Raw genomic sequence first — 12900 nt, forward strand, 5'->3', positions numbered from 1 at the left:
CGCTGTTCTACAAACCTCTCGCTCTTGGAGGCCCAACACTGTCTACAAGAATAGAAGCACCCGTAGACATCAAGCACTTTTCAGGCGCCGTTGCCGGGGAGGAAAGGTAAAAGGCACTCATACTCCGGTTCCGTGTAACGAGTACTTTTCGGCGCCATTGTGTTTGTGCTCGAAGCTATTTCCTTTAGATCCTGCAATTGCATCTTTTTGTTTCTTGTTTACACTAGTTTGGCATAATGGACAACAATGAGCTTCTTATTCTATTTCCTGATTTAAAACATGGATTGTTTGATACGAAAATTAAAAAACCTATGGAATCTTATTTGCATGCTGGTAGTAATATTAGTATGAACTCTTTGAACACCATTGTTGATAATAATGTAGAAAGTTCTAAGCTTGGGGAAGCTGGTTTTCATGATCTTTTTAGTCCCCCAAGCATTGAGGAGAAAATTTTCTTTGATGATACTTTGCCTCCTATTTATGATGATTATAATAGTGGTCTTTTGGTACAACCTACTATGGAGAGTAAATTTTATTGTGATTATACTATGCCTCCTACACTTGATGAGAATAATAATGATAGCTACTTTGTTGAATTTGCTCCCACTATTACCAATAAAATTGATTATGCTTATGTTGGGAGTAGTACTAATTTTATGCGTGAGACTCATGATAAGAATGCTTTATGTGATAGTTATATTGTTGAGTTTGCTCATGTTGCTACTGAAAGTTATTATGAGAGAGGAAAATATGGTTGTAGAAATTTTCATGTTACTAAAATGCCTCTCTATGTGCTGAAATTTTTGAAGCTATACTTGTTTTATCTTCCTATGCTTGTTACTTTGCTCTTCATAAACTTGTTTATTTACAAGATTCCTATGCATAGGAAGCATGTTAGACTTAAATGTGTTTTGAATTTGCCTCTTGATGCTCTCTTTTGCTTCAAATATTATTTCTTGCGAGTGCATCATTAAAACTGTTGAGCCCATCTTAACGGCTATAAAGAAAGAACTTCTTGGGAGATAACCCATGTGTTATTTTGCTACAGTACTTTGTTTTATATTTGTGTCTTGGAAGTTGTTTACTACTGTAGCAACCTCTCCTTATCTTAGTTTTATGTTTTGTTGTGCCAAGTAAAGTCTTTGATAGTAAAGTAAGTACTAGATTTGGATTACTGCGCAGTTCCAGATTTCTTTGCTGTCACGAATCTGGGTCTACCTCCCTGTAGGTAGCTCAGAAAATTAAGCCAATTTACGTGCATGATCCTCAGATATGTACGCAACTTTCATTCAATTTGGGCATTTTCATTTGATCAAGTCTGGTGCCCTAATAAAATCCATCTTTACGGACTGTTCTGTTTTGACAGATTCTGCCTTTTATTTCGCATTGCCTCTTTTGCTATGTTGGATGAATTTCTTTGATCCATTAATGTCCAGTAGCTTTATGCAATGTCCAGAAGTGTTAAGAATGATTGTGTCACCTCTGAACATGTTAATTTTTATTGTGCACTAACCCTCTAATGAGTTGTTTCGAGTTTGGTGTGGAGGAAGTTTTCAAGGGTCAAGAGAGGAGGATGATATACTATGATCAAGAAGAGTGAAAGCTCTAAGCTTGGGGATGCCCCGGTGGTTCACCCCTGCATATTTTAAGAAGACTCAAGCGTCTAAGCTTGGGGATGCCCAAGGCATCCCCTTCTTCATCGACAACAATATCGAGTTCCTCCCCCGAAACTATATTTTTATTTCGTCACATCTTATGCACTTTGCTTGGAGCGTCGGTTTGTTTTTGTTTTTGTTTTGTTTGAATAAAATGGATCCTAGCATTCACTTTGTGGGAGAGAGACACGCTCCGCTGTAGCATATGGACAAGTATGTCCTTAGGCTCTATTCATAGTATTCATGGCGAAGTTTCTTCTTCGTTAATTTGTTACATGGTTGGAATTGGAAAATACTACATGTAGTAATTCTAAAATGTCTTGGATAATTTGATACTTGGTAATTGTTGTGCTCATGTTTAAGCTCTTGCATCATATACTTTGCACCCATTAATGAAGAAACACTTAGAGCTTGCTAATTTGGTTTGCATATTTGGTTTCTCTAGAGTCTAGATAACATCTAGTATTGAGTTTTGAACAACAGGGAAGACGGTGTAGAGTCTTATAATGTTTACAATATGTCTTTTATGTGAGTTTTGCTGCACCGTTCATCCTTGTGTTTGTTTCAAATAACCTTGCTAGCCTAAACCTTGTATCGAGAGGGAATACTTCTCATGCATCCAAAATCCTTGAGCCAACCACTATGCCATTTGTGTCCACCATACCTACCTACTACATGGTATTTATCCGCCATTCCAAAGTAAATTGCTTGAGTGCTACCTTTAAAATTCCATCATTCACCTTTGCAATATATAGCTCATGGGACAAATAGCTTAAAAACTATTGTGGTATTGAATATGTACTTATGCACTTTATCTCTTATTAAGTTGCTTGTTGTGCGACAACCATGTTTCTGGGGACGCCATCAACTATTCTTTGTTTAATATCATGTGAGTTGCTATGCATGTCCGTCTTGTCTGAAGTAAGAGAGATCTACCACCTTAATGGTTGGAGCATGCATATTGTTAGAGAAGAACATTGGGCCGCTAACTAAAGCCATGAATCATGGTGGAAGTTTCAGTTTTGGACACATATCCTCAATCTCATATGAGAATAATAATTTTTGCCGCATGCTTATGCATTAAAGAGGAGTCCATTATCTGTTGTCCATGTTGTCCCGGTATGGATGTCTAAGTTGAGAATAATCAAAAGCGAGAAATCCAAAATGCGAGCTTTCTCCTTAGACCTTTGTACAGGCGGCATGGAGGTACCCCATTGTGACACTTGGTTAAAACATGTGCATTGCAAAGATCCGGTAGTCCAAGCTAATTAGGACAAGGTGCGGGCACTATTAGTATACTATGCATGAGATTTGCAACTTGTAGGATATAATTTACATAACTCATATGCTTTATTACTACCGTTGACAAAATTGTTTCATGTTTTCAAAATAAAAGCTCTAGCACAAATATAGCAATCGATGCTTTCCTCTTTGAAGGACCATTCTTTTTACTTTTATGTTGAGTCAGTTCACCTATCTCTCTCCACCTCAAGAAGCAAACACTTGTGTGCACTGTGCATTGATTCCTACATACTTGCATATTGCACTTGTTATATTACTCTATGTTGACAATATCCATGAGATATATATGTTATAAGTTGAAAGCAACCGCTGAAACTTCATCTTCCTTTGTGTTGCTTCAATACCTCTACTTTGAATTATTGCTTTATGAGTTAATTCTTATGCAAGACTTATTGATGCTTGTCTTGAAGTACTATTCATGAAAAGTCTTTGCTTTATGATTCACTTGTTTACTCATGTCATTACCATTGTTTTGATCGCTGCATCCACTACATATGTTTACAAATAGTATGATCAAGGTTATGATGGCATGTCACTTCAGAAATTATCTTTGTTATCGTTTTACTCTGCTCGGGACGAGCAGAACTAAGCTTGGGGATGCTGATACGTCTCCGACGTATCGATAATTTCTTATGTTCCATGCCATATTATTGATGATACCTACATGTTTTATGCACACTTTATGTCATATTCGTGCATTTTCCGGAACTAACCTATTAACAAGATGCCGAAGTGCCGATTCTGTTTTCTCGCTGTTTTTGGTTTCGAAATCCTAGTAACGAAATATTCTCGGAATCGGACGAAATCAAGACCCGGGTTCCTATTTTTCCCGGAACCATCCGGAACACCCGAGAGCCGCCGGAGGGAAGCCTCGGGGGCCCCACACCACACCGCGGCGCGGCCGGAGGGGGCCGCGCCGCCCTATGGTGTGGTGGCCCCGAGCCCCTCCGAGGCTGCCCTTCCGCCTATTTAAAGCCTCCGTCGCGAAAACCCTGATGCGAAGAACCACGATACGGAAAACCTTCCAGAGCCGCCGCCATCGCGAAGCCAAGATATGGGGGACAGGAGTCTCTGTTCCGGCACCCTGCCGGAGCGGGGAAGTGCCCCCGGAAGGCTTCTCCATCGACACCGCTGCCATCTCCACCGCCATCTTCATCACCGCTGCTGCTCCCATGAGGAGGGAGTAGTTCTCCATCGAGGCTCGGGGCTGTACCGGTAGCTATGTGGTTCATCTCTCTCCTATGTACTTCAATACAATAATCTCATGAGCTGCCTTACATGATTGAGATTCATATGATGATGCTTGTAATCTAGATGTCGTTATGCTAGTCAAGTGAGTTTTACTTATGTGATCTCCGGAGACTCCTTGTCCCACGTGTGTAAAGGTGACAGTGTGTGCACCGTGTGGGTCTCTTAGGCTATATTTCACAGAATACTTATTCACTGTTATGAATGGCGTAGTGAAGTGCTTATTTATATCTCTTTATGATTGCAATGTATTTTGTATCACAACTTATCTATGTGCTACTCTAGCAATGTTATTAAAGTAGTTTTATTCCTCCTGCACGGTGTAATGGTGACAGTGTGTGCATCCGTGTTAGTACTTGGTTTATGCTATGATTATGATCTCTTGTAGATTATGAAGTTAACTATTGCTATGATGGTATTGATGTGATCTATTCCTCCTACATAGTGTGAAGGTGACAGTGTGCATACTATGTTAGTACTTGGTTTAGTCGAATTGATCTTTCATGCACTCTAAGGTTATTTAAATATGAACATTGAATTGTGGAGCTTGTTAACTCCGGCATTGAGGGTTCGTGTAATCCTACGCAATGTGTTCATCATCCAACAAGAGTGTAGAGTATGCATTTATCTATTCTGTTATGTGATCAATGTTGAGAGTGTCCACTAGTGAAAGTCTAATCCCTAGGCCTTGTTCCTAAATACTGCTATCGCTGCTTGTTTACTGTTTTACTGCGTTACTACTGCTGCGTTACTACTGCTTTTTACTGTCCTGGGCAAAGCACTTTTCTGGTGCCGTTGCTACTGCTCATATATATTCATACCACCTGTATTTCACTATCTCTTCGCCGAACTAGTACACCTATTAGGTGTGTTGGGGACACAAGAGACTTCTTGCTTTGTGGTTGCAGGGTTGCATGAGAGGGATATCTTTGACCTCTTTCTCCCTGAGTTCGATAAACCTTGGGTGATCCACTTAAGGGAAACTTGCTGCTGTTCTACAAACCTCTGCTCTTGGAGGCCCAACACTGTCTACAAGAATAGAAGCACCCGTAGACATCAGGCGTCTGGCTGACGTGGCCGATGAAGAGGACGCGGTTGTCATAGCCGATCCGTTGTGGGTGAGCATCCGAATATATCGGGTCCGTAATATCGGGTCCGCGGCAGGCGAGCCCCCGAGTAAGAAGAGTGCGCAATAGCAGGGTGCGGTCAGTCGAGCAGAGCAGTCGACGGGCGAGCCCCCGAATATATCAAGTCCAGGATGCAGCAAGCGATCTCCCGAGCGTGGCGACTGTGCTCGGTGGAGCAGTCGAAGCTTGTTCCGATCTGCAGTCATATTACAGCGCAAAAAACTATGCACAAGTAATAGTACGAGCCAAAAAATATTTGGCGAAATAAAATTTTGCAAGTAGTAAGAAGTTGGAAATATAGCACCTGATTATTTTTATTGGATGGCGAGGTTGAGCCGCGTTTGGTTAAAAGAAGTCGACGATACGGAGTGAGCGAAGTTGTCCGTACATCATCCGAGAGAATTCCGTTCTGAAGAGTCATGATACTTCGGGTGTCCCCCGACGTTTGCTGGGCGGACGTGTCGTGTGTATCCTTGATCGATCATTGTTCTCCGTACCGAATTGAGCTCTTTTCATGCAATGCCGTTTCTTCATGGAGACTATATCACGTGTGCTTCTTTTCTTCGGACATGTTCCATGTGAAGTAGACTAATTCAAACACTGTTTTCATCCTCTGAACTTGGCCACGTGAATAGCAGATAACCATGTCGCCAGTTGATGTTGGCCGATCGCAAACTTCCATGGTGTCCGTTTTGACTGATATACTTGCCGTGGTCCGGTCTTTGCACTAGAGAATCTTTCCTTGACCGATCTTGCTTAATTTACTAGGAGGCATCGGCGCGGCGGCACGCCGCGCCCGTGATATCTGAAAAGCGATTTTGCAAAGTTAACTGTAGACTGGGAAGTCTGAAACTAACTTTGGCAGATAAAATGTACTCTAATAGGTAACAACTATCTAGATGTAGCAGCGCCATATGGTGGAGGTTGTACATGTTACTGAACTATCTTGCGGGTGGCCGATTTAAATCTAAGCCAGGCAGTTCTACGAAAATTGTATAGTGGATGTCGCTAGTTTGATGGGCGGAGGCTGAAGATTCTGAGCGGCTTTGCTGATGATACCCAAAATTAGCTGCGCGATTGTTGAGGCAGACGATATAGGGGCTAGGGCCTGACACTCTGTTAGTAGTCTGCATTGCTGTCCTCGTCTTTGGGACAATATCAATGATTGCCACCTATGCGTGACAGTGCTGAAAAATGATGGTGCTAGAAGGGCTATTTCGTTCATGAAATAGAGATTGGCTACTGGTGTTGGTACATCGTACCCGATCACTGATTTCATAGTATTGACTATTGAGTCACTAAAACGGTAATATTAGGCAGTGATAATAGCACAGTAGATCACTACATAGATACATAGTGGATGTCATGCTAAGACTGGGGTGCCGGTGTTCCTATTTCTTCAAGCTGTCAGTGTCCGGCATTGTTGTCTTTGTAGTCTGGGGAGAGGGTGATGGTCAGTTCCATTTTTGGTGTGGGGAGGTTGTGAACTGGAGCGAGTTTTGCTTTGTCATCGGGATCAAGCACAGCGTTGGGAGGTCAACAGCTGGACCGGGGCCTGCGTTCTCTTCAGTAGGGATCGAGATCTCAACTTTGTTGTCGAAGAGGGAGTCCGTAAGATGTTCTGTTTTCTTCTTCCTTCGCCGTCAGCATGTCGTTTTCTTCAAGGGTCCTCACCCATGAATGGAATTTGTTGTATTGATCTCTTAGTCCTGATAAGGAACACAAGTTCAAAATCAGAATATCATTTATCTAAATCATATGTATATTTATTCTTGTGGTTTCGCCAATGGAAATGAAATGCTATAAAATCAGCTCTGTAACTAAACATAACATCTGAAAGTAAAACCAGGATAAGAAAAAAATGATTTTCAGTTACAATTTGCTTCCGCCATTGAAAACTCCAGGTTTAAAAGCAACTCTGATCATGCATGGAAATCAACAGTGGTATCTCAAATATACCTAATACAATCATTCAAATATTTCTTTAGGGGATTGTTTAATTTGGTCATTTAAAGGCCAAGGGCCAAATCACTAAGCAACAGTTCAAATGCCATACAATTATATTGGAAATCCTTCATACAAATAATCTGCTCAAGACATGATTGGTGTGAATCGAACATGTTCGTGAGTTAGAAAGACAATGCACACACTGCTAATTAAACTACCCTATTGTTGTTGCCATGATATTCACACAATGACCAGGGTCTGATCATATACGTAGGAGGGCAACCCTATGTATAAATGGGCTTCATGCACACCTAATAATGGTAATATCTATGAGGATGTGAGCACAATTTTCCTCACTTTTCTAGCATTATGTACGATTTTTTTAAAACAACAATGCTATCTGAATAATAAAATTAACCACTCAACCCTTTATTGGTGTGAGAATCGATCATGGCGATCAACCAGAAAGACAATGTACACACTTTTCAAGTGTCCTATAGTTGCCATGATCCTGTCAATATGTCTAAATGAGCTGAATATTATTTTAGTGCTAGCACATATTGCATTCTTTCTAAGTGTTAATATGTTTGAGGAGATGACAACACAATTTCCTCAGTCATGTATCTTACTGGTAGTGTGCAGATACAGATTTTCAGAGATAGACACACCGTTAAGGAAGAAGTGCATACTTGTTCATGGCTATGGTGCAATCCATCCCGTCTTTCCTCTTCCCATTAGTCGAAATCCGCAAAGACGCCCATCTACAGCACTCATCTTCCCCGCTGAGGCACCCTTAGCACACCGATTGATCAATGAATGCCAAGAAATTTGTGCCGCCACCGTGCCCCTTGTTCATGCAGACTTGGCCGCCCATGGCCCCGCCGGAGTAGTGGGTGTGGGCGTCCCCAAAGAGGAAGACCAACACCTCACAAACATCCAGTGCTTTGTTCGAACAGGTTGTGCCTGCAGTTCACTGACTGTAGAGTTTGAATTTTTCTGCATAAGAAATAGGATAGCATCAGAGACTACGCGTGAGCCTTTTAGGAAACTTTTAGATATGTTTAACGACTGATGATTTTTAAGGTCCAACATACAGATCTATAGATATTTGCAGCATCTGCAACATACAGTTAGATTTGATTATTTGTTGTCTTTCTCTTGCTGCCAGAGCCGCGGCTTGTCGCAGCGTTCAGCCCTTTCCTGTCAGTAGAAATGATGTGATGTACTACATTTCGTGTTTCAAGATTATTAAGTACATTCAGTTAAACATAAGAGCAATCTAGCAACCAATTTAATAATAAAATCACATCAAAGCTAAAAGCTTACCAAGAAAAAAGTAGAACTTTAAATGCATGAGAAGTTTACACTACATGACGGCTACAGGCTACCAACCCATGTCAAACTAAGAAAGATGGTGTTTCAGAACAAATATAAAAATATCTAAGTATAAAGTACGAAAAGTATCGGAATCTACCTACGCAGGTACAGAAACCATCTAAACCTACCTATTATCAACAAAACTAACCTAGAAATGATAGAAAAACCAAATAACATAAATCTCCCATCTCCATTTAAATCATCTGTCTGAACTTACCTTGCCCCCTCCTTCAGAAAACAAATCCATGGACTATAGATTTCAAATCACAAAAATAAATTTCTTAATTTCATTTTCACCTCTACTCGGTCCTCACTATCGAATGAATTGTCTAAATCCCTTTGCTAGCATCAAGAACACATATATATACGGTATACCAGGTTGATATTAACACGCCATACTCATACATGAAAACCGCAACAATAAATCATGAGCAATCCAGGATCAAGGGAAAAATGGCAAGCCCGATTGAAAATGGCAATGCGAGAGCAAGTACCTTGCTTATCTCATTTATCTGCAGCTTGTTAAACACGTCCGAGGGAACCTTATAGTCATGGATCATGTCGCGTTCCGTCTTTGCATCAAAATTCACCTGCAAAACATCCTAAAATAAGCATCACCGTCATCTAAGCCACTCCACTCTAAAACGATAAGGCATCAGATTCCCCTTTATAACCTTGCGAAACTTCACCACTCCAGGGTAAACCATATCGAGCAGTCGGCTCTGCGCCACCCATATAGCAAGGCAAAATTCACCAAATCAAAATCAACACAAAATCTTGAACCAGGTGTGCTCGTATTGTCAATTTGCAGTTGTCCTAACTCTCAGAATCCCACAAAAAAACTTGAAACAATCAGTTTTAGTTCTTATGAGCATAACGTCGAACAGGTAGAAGGCATGAAACACGAAATCTTGAACCATGTGTGCTCGTATTGTCAATTTGCAGTTGTCCTAACTCTCAGAATCCCACAAAAAAACTTGAAACAATCAGTTTTAGTTCTTATGAGCATAACGTCGAACAGGTAGAAGGCATGAAACACGAAATCTTGAACCATGTGTGCTCGTATTGTCAATTTGCAGTTGTCCTAACTCTCAGAATCCCACAAAAAAACTTGAAACAATCAATTTTAGTTCTTATGAGCATAACACCGAACAGATAGAAGGCATGAGCTCATACATAAGTAGACACAAAAAAACATTGAGGATCTGCACGGGCTTATCCACTAAGGGAGAGAGGGAAGAGAAATCCTATGGCAGGAGCCAGGAGGAGCAATAGTAGAGAGAGGAGCAGCGGCAACAACAACCATAGAGAGGTGGTAGCAGCAGGCAGGCACAATGAGAGAAAGAAAGAAACAGTAGCTGCACATACATGGAGAGAAGTGGCAGGGCGCATGCGGAGACAGCACCAGCAGAAGTACCACGACTACGACCAACACCCCGCGCCGTGCTCAAGGAGCAGCTGTACGGGCACTGCGTGCTCCTCACAGGCGGGGATATGCATCGCCGTGCGGGCATCTAAGTCGCTGAAGTTGGGGTCGGCGCCGGCGTCGAGTAGCTCGGGTATTCCTCTGCGGTGCCCTCGTGGGCCATTTACATCAACAGGAAATTCCATAGAAAGAGCCGCTTGGTGTTGCCGCCGGCGATATCGTTGTTGCCGCCGGCGGCACGATCGCCGCCGCGGATGACTGCTTTCGCACCCTAAACCGAAGGGCAGCCGGCGGCGCGGACGATGCCGTCTCCCCCGTTGATGTGTTTGACTGGAATCCCATAGAAAGTGTTGGAGGTGCCGCCGTGCCGCCTAGTGCGGTGGACAGAACTTCTCCACTATTCGGTCAAAGCGGTGAAAAGACTATCCTAATGGAAGTGGAAGCGACGGGCAAACAACCGGTAGCCGGTCACCTTTCGGCTAAAAAAAAATCAAAAGAAATAACCGAGTGAATGACTGACACGAAAAATAGCAATGCGTCAGGCAATGGTTGGACGAAGGAGTGGATAATTTGCACATCTACAGTGCCCAGATCATTATGAAGGATGCTAAACTGATTGAAAATTAAATAGGGTATAATGTCCTTGTAACTAGCTGCTAGCATCGGCTCCGCGCGATTTCCAGCGGGGCTTCAAGCATGCAAAGCAATCGCTTCTTAACTGTGCTCCGATTCTGCATAGCTTCTTCTCGCCGAACGGCCGCCACGCGTAAGATCTGATCTAATCTTCCCGACCCCTATGTGATGTCTGTACTTTGTCGGAATAAATCTTCTGCTACGATGATCTCTGAACGTTGTTGATGATGAAAAATCTCGCCCGGATGACAAAGACCAGTCGACGCGTTTCCCACAGACGGCGCCAATTGTCGAGGCGGTTCCTCGGCAATGCCCACCTTGAGGGGCTTGGGTTTTAGAGAAAGGCGACGACGGAAGTTCCGGGAGCGAGGCGGTACACGACGTACCCAGGTTCACGCCCCGCGGTGGAGGGTCGCTACGTCCTGCTAGCAATCCACTATATGAATATATGTATACAGGGGGCCGCCATAGGCGGAGTTGTTGGATCTAGTCTAGTTCTAATCCGCGGGTTGCGGTGTCTAGGCGTGTTGCCTCTAAAATTATGTTTCTGATTGTGCGCGTCCCTAAGGGGTGCCCCTGCCTGGCTTTATATATCAGCCAAGCTAGGGTTTACAAGAGTCCTAGTAGGATTCATATTGGAGTATTCTTTCCTTGTAGTCCAAGTTGAGGCGCGTGCAGGTCTAGCTTGTCGAGTCCTCGTGTTGGTCCAGCTTCATAGTTTGCACCGGGTATGGCAATGTCGAGTACCCGAAGGGTTATGCCCACGTCAGCTGGAACGGCCGAAATCCTTTCTTCAGAGGGAGTCGATGCTCAATGATGCTCCTGTCTAACCCAGGCATTTCTGTATAATCCCATGCGAAGCAGTCTGGGTATTCTTTTAACAGAGCTATCATCAGGCCCCTCAGATGCGGATCTAACTTTTTGCTGATAAAAGTTGGTCGTGGCTTATCCCTAGAACCAATGTCAACCTCTTCTAGCTCATCAGCCGATGTAAACCCATACCCTAACTTTCCGTCGCCTGCTAGATCGATGCTAAACACAGGCAAAACGTATGGCGAGGATAATATGGGCCGATTGCTGAAATCGGCCCCCATTTTGATTGCATTGCTCAATGAAGGTTTACAACTTGTTCGTGCTCTACTACGGGAGGGAGTCTCCCTACTACGACTACGTGACATGCTTGAGGTTAGATCATTGCTTTTTATTTTTTGGGGCCGATCGCAGGGATCGGCCTTGCCACGTACGTCCATTGACTTTGCTCTTGCTACTCTGTCAGGCCGGTGGATAAGACCAGCCTCACCCCGTTTTTTGTAGCTTCGATGCGCTCACAACCGTCCAAACTGACTCCAGAGAGCGGCTCTTGGTCTTCCGCATCCCAAATATTCATGCCTGCTATTGAGATCTCGACTGAGTCATCTGCATGGACGACCTCCACTTCATCTCCATCCCACTGTATCAAGCATTGGTGCATTGTAGATGGGATGCAACAATTGGCGTGGATCCAATCCCTCCCTGGCAGGACAGCGTAGGTGCTTTTGCTGTCAACGATGAAGAATGACGTAGGGATGGTTTTACGGCCCACGGTTAGATCCACGTTCAGAACGCCTTGCGTTTCTGATGCTTGGCCCGTTGAAGTCACTTAACGTGACGTTGGTTTTGATCAGATCTGCGCTAGAGCGTCCCAAACGTCGTAGCATGGAGTATGGCATGATATTGACTGCTGCTCCCGTGTCGACCAACATCTTGTTGACAGGTTGCCCGTTGATATAACCCCTTACGTACAGGGCCTTCAGATGTTTGTAGCTCTTCTCTCGTGGCTTTTCAAAGATAACTGGTCGTGGGCCACAGTCAAGCTGTGCTACAGGTGCTTCTTCTGTTCTTGGAGCACAAAACTCCGACGGAAGTATGAACACCATATTTGTGCCAGCCCATGTCTTCTCATCGGCTTTCATTTGTTTGGGGCGCCATTCTTTCTTCTGTGGACGACTCTACTCATCCAAAGTTTGCTGAATTTTCACGGCCAGATCGGGCCGCGCTTTCCTCAACGTGTGCAGGTATTGCCTCTCGGCTTCCTCCAAGCTACGTAGCCGCTGAACCCTACGCTTCTGAGAGTGACTGAGTCCATCAGGGCACCACCTTGGCCGGCGGTATCTGTCCTCTTCTTCTTCTTCATCTTCATCTTCTA

General features: G+C 43.4%; 1 long non-coding RNA gene across 1 annotated transcript; it reads right to left on the reverse strand.

Moving 5' to 3' along the window:
- Positions 1–6575: 6575 nt before the first annotated feature.
- On the reverse strand, positions 6576–10090 carry LOC124658356. The gene is made up of 4 exons (XR_006989135.1): positions 9331–10090; positions 9151–9246; positions 7969–8275; positions 6576–7041 (listed from the first exon to the last, which is right to left on the reverse strand). It is a non-coding gene; the product is annotated as an uncharacterized LOC124658356 (long non-coding RNA).
- Between the last annotated feature and the right edge of the window lie 2810 nt (positions 10091–12900).

Source organism: Lolium rigidum, chromosome 5 (assembly GCF_022539505.1).
Source record: "Lolium rigidum isolate FL_2022 chromosome 5, APGP_CSIRO_Lrig_0.1, whole genome shotgun sequence".
Classification (NCBI taxonomy): Eukaryota; Viridiplantae; Streptophyta; class Magnoliopsida; order Poales; family Poaceae; genus Lolium; species Lolium rigidum.